We start from the raw sequence: 7256 nt of genomic DNA on the forward strand, positions 1-7256 counted from the left end.
CCAAGTTTCTGAGAGAGTATTTCACTCATCAACAAAGCTGGAACTTGATCCCACTAAGAGCTAAGGCAGGAGTCTCTCTGTAAGTCCTCAATGCCCAAAAGATCAGGGAACTGGGACAACAGCTCAATAGAACAATAAATTTCTTATTGTAAGGCTCTCAACTTCATGGAGTAATAAATGCTTTGAATGAAATAATTTGAAATTCAGGATGGATGTCACTATAGTAAGCAATATATTTATAGGGGGAACTGTGTCACAAAATGCTTTTCCTTAATCTAAAAAATTTAGATGGTCTTACATTGACAAGTGTCCAGAAATATATTTTAAATTTCAGCAACCACTGCTGACTTCTTCCAGAGAAGCCTGTATTTATTTGGCACATGGCTTTGTAAAGATGTATGTATCTTATCAACAAAACAGGAACTTTCCCCAATTTGAAGAAGATTTAGGGCCATTTAAAATCCTTCAGCTATAAATTAAATTAGACAAATGTCTGTCTAATTAGGAACAACTTCCAAAGCATTCTTTTCTTTTCACATCATCAAAACAATATTTTCAAAGTCTCAATAGAGCACATGCATCTTCTAGTATGCTCCTTGTTTTGTCATCCAATATTAATTCAGTTTGGAATTATTTTACCTCCATAAGTTTTGCTTTTTCAGAAAAGATTGGCATGGTGATTGCCTTTGAGTGGCTTTAACATTTATGACATTAAAGGTTGTAAAAATGAATAAAGGAAAACTCATTTTAAATGGAGTTGGAAAGTCTTGAAGGGGATGCTCTCCCAGGTACCACTTGTGGAAGATTACTTTACATAACCCAGCAGGAGGAGGGAAGATTTTCTCCTTGCCCATCAATAACCAAGCCAGTAAGAATCACTGCAACTTAGTTAATGAAAATTGTTACAAATCTGAACTCTTGCTTTCCTCTGATAGAATTTTGTTTCAAATAGCTTCTCTCAGTTGCCTTCTTTCCTCTGTACAATAATACTCTTCTCATCTGTTCCCTGGATTTACCTACGCTTTGCCATAGTATGCAAGTCCTGAGGTACAATTCTTTTGCTATAGAGTTATTCTTGAATAAACTAATTTTGCTCATTAACTGACTATTTTTTTTTTCAATGTTGACAAGGTCAAAGAGCTACACAAGTGCAAAGACAGATCAATTTCCATAAAAAAGCTGAATTCCAAAGCTCTGTTCATGTTTAATATATAATGTTTAGCCAACATTTTTCTTATTTGTTTTTTTTAATAGGCTTAGTGTTGATAAAGGATAATTTTAGTAGGAATGTGTTTTTATTTAAACTTACTTCAAGGTTATAGAAATTAATGAGTTTATGGAACTTCAACAAAAATTTAACTTCAAACCTGTCTCCTGGACAGTGTGTGTTTGGGGGAAGGAAGGAGAGAGTTTGAGGAAGGGAGAGAAGTTGTGGGAGGGCCTCTCTAAAAGTCAGCTTTTTCTTCCCACATTCAAAAATGCTCAGGAGGATTTTTACTTAAGGTAATTTGTAATAAGTTATGGACAATTTATCAGGGTTACTCTCCTTTTTCACAGAGACAGAGGGTAAAAGGGAAAGATCTTCAGTAAGGGAGGGAGGAAAGGTAACCAAAATGCCAACTTCTCTATTTGTTCTGGATTTGAGCTAACTAGGTACACCCAAACTAGCATAACTCATCCAATATTTTCATAAGGCAATTCATCTAAGATGGCAACTACCATTCTGACAATCATGGGATTATGATTGCACTAAATATTTACTGAGCACTTACTATGCACAAGGAAAAACACTGCTTCACCATCTCATTTAAATCTTACAACTCTCCACAATATCATTACTATTATTGGACCATTATTATTCCAACTAAAAAAAATTTACATATTTTGGATACTAACCCTTTATCATATATGTCATTTTAAAATATCTTCTCCCATTCCATAGTTTGCCTCTTTGCTTTGTTGATTGTTTCACTTGTTGTAAAGAAGGTTTTTATTTTGATAAAATCCCAATAGTTTATTTTTGCTTTTATTTCTCTTGCCTCAGGAGACATATCTAGTAAGAAGTTGCTAGGACCAATGTCAACACCCAAAAAACAAACAGTCCGATTAAAAAATAGGCAGAAGACATGAATAGACATTTTTTCTAAAGAAGATACAGATGACCAAAAGACATATGAAAAGATGCTCAACATCACTCATCATCAGGGAAAACAAATCTTCAGTGAGGTATCACCTCACACATGTCAGAATGAGTAAAATCAAGAACACAAGAAACAACAGGCTTTGGTGAGGATATGAAGAAAGGGGAACCCTCTTATACTGTTGGTAGGAATGCAAATGGGTGCAGGAACTATGGAAAACACTATAGCATTTTCTCAAAAACTTAAAAAATAGAACTAGCCTGCAACCCAGCAATTGCACTGCTAGGTATTTATGCAAAGAATACAAAAATACAGATTCAAAGGGATATATGAACCCCAATATTTATAGAAGCATTATCAACAATAGCCCTATTATGGAAAGAGTTCAAATGTCCATTAACTGATGAATGGTTAAAGAAGAGGTAGTATGGATATATAATGGAATATTATTCAGCCATCAAAAAGAATGAAATCTTGCCATTTGCAACAATGTGGATGGAGCAAGAGTGTATTGTGCTAAGGGAAATAAGTCAGTTAGAGAAAGACAAATTCCATATGATTTCACTCATATGTGGAATTTAAGAACAAAACAAACAATCATAGGGGAAAAAAAGAGAGGCAAACCAAGAAACAGACTCTCAACTATAGAGAACAAACTGATGGTTACCAGAGGGGAGGTAGGAGAGGGGATGAGAGAAATAGGTGATGGGGATTAAGGAGGGCACTTACCCTGACGGGCACTGGGTGATGTATGTAAGTGCTGAATCACTTAATTGTGTACCTGAAACTAATTTTACACTGAATGGTAACTAACTGGAAATTTAAATAAAAACTTAAAAAATTAAAAATCCAGGAAACAGAGATTTAAAAGCAATAAATAGGAGGCGCCTGGGTGGCTCAGTGGGTAAGGCTTCTGCCTTCGGCTCAGGTCATGATCTTAGGGACTTGGGATCAAGCCCCGCAATGGGCTCTCTGCTCAGTGGGGAACCTGCTTCCCTCCCTCTCTGCCTGCCTCTCTGCCTACTTGTGGTCTCTCTCTGTCAAATAAATAAATAAAATCTTTAAAAAAAAATAAAAGCAATAAATGACTTCAACACATAAGAAATAACTGGCAAAACTAAGAAATGACTTGGTGCTATGAATGAATTACTGCTCCATCCAAAAGCTGAGGCCTCTCCTTCCCAGGGTTGTATGTTCTGCTCAGGAGGCATGAATTGACTGGCAAAGGTGTTAAGAGAAAATTTCAAAGGCCCACAGTTAACAAGAGTTAATTTGCTTTTGAGTTAGTACATATACCAAACTGGGGGGTGGGTGGTTCCTCAAATGGGCAGGACTCTGCTCTCCTAAGAAATTCCAAACCCAACTCATAAAGCCCTTGATTCAATCCAGAGCTTGCAGAGTTTTCTGTGCCCCTGGCCCTCTTCCAAGAAGCTGTTACTTACTGGTTCTTCAGATCTGACCTAATTTGGGACTAGGCAGCGTAGTTCCCTGAAATGCCTAATTCTGAGGTCAGTCTTCAGAACAGAGGATATTTTGCACCTCTAACAGACACTCACACAGCACAAGTCTCTTGCTCACAGGTATCAGGATGATGTTTTACCAGGAAGAGTAAAATGGAGAGTCAAAGCAATTTTCTAAAGCAGCTTTGGCAAAAAAACTCCACATGAATGATCCGGATGTCCTACAATAGTCTCATGAGCCAAATCATTGTCCAATTCTTGACTTTTCTACTCCTTGACATTTTTATTTATTTTTTTTTGAACGGAGTCCATAGAGAACTTATATACTGGGGACCACTGTAAACAAGACAGGAGCATCATAGCTCTGAAAAGAATTGTCAGAACCCAAATCAGAAGCATAACTATTGACACCTGAAAGAAGACATTCTCAAGTCCAATGGGCCATCATCAGAGGCATTTTCTTTTTTCCTCTAAAGAAGAATTCTTATTATCAGATGCAAGTTGTGAGCAGAAAATTCCCATCTTTCTTTCCATCTGAATTTTCCCATCATCTAAGGATTTCCTCTATCCAGGGATTTTTGCAGGGTGGGATGGAAAAGCTACAAAAAGACTACAGTGCCTGATTCAAAGTTTATACTCCTTCCCCTGAATGAACCCAATCCTTTTTCTCCTGAAGTGTGCTGTGAAGAATAGCTAATGAATGATCATAAACCACCCAGACAACTTAGTGTGGAATATAAGTGATGGATCCTATTTTTCTCTCATGGCTTTCTTTCCATTTTATATAGAGCACGGAGAGTCTGGGTTTTATGTCTGGGCTCTGTTATGTGATCCCTGTGGCTTTTTGTAAGTAACAAATGCCCCTCCTCAGCTAATACACACATCAAGCCCCACATACCTGTGCTCCGTGGAGACTGCTTTTATAGATGAAGGGACTGTGTGTGATTGTACTTTCTGTGGTAATGACCTTGTAACTTTTGAATATGGGAAGAACAAGCTAATGAGAGGCAAGCGTCAAAATATATTTCTGCTCCATAAAAACAGCTGCCAAGAGCAAGAAAAATCCAGAAGAGTTTTGAATTAGGTCCCTATCCCTGTTCAGAGTCAAGGCCAAGGTTTTTCCAAAATTCCTTTGGAGGGAAGAGAACACTGCTTGGGGCTAACTGCCTTGTTAAACAACAGGAGAGTCTGAGAACATCATATAAACATAAATTCACCCAGCCTTCTGCATGGGGAAGTACAGGGAATAGAAAATGAGTCACAGAAGCTGTTTGCTGAGGACCCACATAAACAAGCATCTTCATAATCTCAGGGTTACAACCTTCATAGTAAAGAAGGGAAGGTATTAGGGTCCCTTTCTGAAATAGTGCCCTGTGAACATGAGCCCAAAAGGATTGATGAGACAGTTGTTACTGCTTCTAGCTGTTTATTTCAAAGAGGATAGAGGCTGCAGAAGAGATGGGAATCTGAGGTATCTTTTCCATGCTATGAAACTTGTCCCAGCTCTGTAGTAGCTATGGGGATTTCATTTAAATCTGTATCATCCGCTCTGGTTTCAGCTTAGATATGAAAAGGACTTGGAGTCAACATTCTCATTATTACAACAGGGAAAATACAGACAAACTGGAAATCAAGGAATTTGTTGTATCCAACAGAGTACTGAAGTTGCAAGGCAAACTGTCACTCCTAGATACAAAGAGAGAGGGCCATCCAGAGGGATACAGTTGACATTGGCTTATCAGGGGAAGAAGCTGCTGGAGCTATAAACTGGTGAGAACATTTATTTTTTTTTTAAGGTTTTTTTTTGTTTGTTTATTTGACACACAGAGAGAGATCACAAGTAGGCAGAGAAGCAGGCAGAGAGAGAGGGGGAAGCAGGTTCCCTGCTGAGCAGAGAGTCTGATGTGGTGCTCCATCCCAGGACCCTGAGATCCTGACCTGAGCTGAAGGCAGAGGCTTAAATCACTGAGCCACCCAAGTGCCCCTGGTGAGACCATTTAAATGAAAACTTTGGAGAATTGCTAGCGGCTGAGTGTGTGCTAGCTTTAGAGTGAGAAACTCCCAGGTGCAATAGTCTTCAGAAGACCCAGAAAATTCTGTGACTTCTCTACTTAGGAATCTACCAGATTCTCATACTGAAGGTCTAAGAAAAAATATCCTTGTGACTCTGGAAGAAGAAGAAGAAGAATTATTGTGAAATTTGTCTAGAGCCTTCTACATAACAAAGGTTTGCTCTCCAGGGAAAAGACTTTTCAGAGTCTTACCTCAGTTATCTTAGTTGTGATAAGAGCATTTCCCTCAGTCCTTTATAGCTGAGTGGAATGAAATATTTAAAGTATTTGTTATGTAATGAATGTGTTTCCTCAAAATTCATATGTTAATGCCTTAACTGTCAGCATGGCTATAATTGTAGATGGAGCCTCTAAGAAAGTAATTATGGTTAGATGGGGTCATAAGCATGGGCCCTTGATCTGGGAGGATTAGTGTCCAATAAGAGACATCAGAATGCCCTCCCTCTGTCCTTCCCCATTCCTCCATGTGTATGCACCCAGGAATGGCCATGTGAAGACATATAGAGAAGACAGCCATGTTCAAAATAAAAAGAGAACCCTTAGTAGAAACCAAATTGGCTAGAACCTTGATCTTTTCAGTCTTTATAGATTCAAGCTAAAAGAAAAGGGATGGCAAAATAGCGATGCCTGGGTGACTCAGTCAGTCAAGTGTCTGCCTGAGATGAGCTTCTTGCTCAGCAGGGATTTACTTCTTTCTCTCTCTCTGCCACTACCCACTCCTGCTTGTGCTCTTTAGCTCTCTCTGTCAAATAAACAAATGAAGTCTTAAAAAAAAAAGAAAAAGAAAGAGAGAAAAGGGATGACAAGAGATGTACCAAACTGATATTAATCAAAAGAGAGCAGGAGTGACCAAGTTAATTTCAGATGAGGCAGACTTGGAAGCAAGAATGATTGTCACGGATAAAGAGGGGCATTACATATTTATAAAAGGGACAACTCTCCAAAAAGACATGGCAATTTTAAATGAATATGCATCTATGAAGATAGTACCAAAATATATGAGACAAAAAAGTAAGACAACTGTGAGGAAAACAAACAAATCCACCACTGCTGTTGGGTACTTCGACATCCCTCTGTCAGTAAGTGATAGATCAAGCAGACAGAAAATCATGAGGATGTAGTCATTTGAACAGCAACTATCAATCAACTTGATCTAATTGACATTTATAAAATAATCCATCCAACAACAGCAAATTTACACCCTTCTCACATTCACATGGAGTATTCACCAAGATAAACCACATCCTGGGACATAAAACACACCTTCACAGATTTAAGACGAAAAAAGTTATACAAAATATGTATTCAGACAACAATGAGATTAAACTAGAAATCAATACAAGGAAGACACTTGAAAAAAATTCCCAAATATATGAAAATTAACACACTTTTAAATCAACCATAGGTCAAAGAAATCTCAAGAGAAATTTGTAAAAAAAATATTTTGAACTAAATGAAAATAAAATACAACTTATGAAAATATGGGGGATACAATGAAAATAGCTCTTAGAAGGAAATTTATGGCATTAAATGCACATATTAGAAGAGGACTCTAATATCTACAGCTTAAAATTCTGTAATAG

Source organism: Mustela nigripes, chromosome 2, assembly GCF_022355385.1.
Source record: "Mustela nigripes isolate SB6536 chromosome 2, MUSNIG.SB6536, whole genome shotgun sequence".
Taxonomy (NCBI): domain Eukaryota; kingdom Metazoa; phylum Chordata; class Mammalia; order Carnivora; family Mustelidae; genus Mustela; species Mustela nigripes.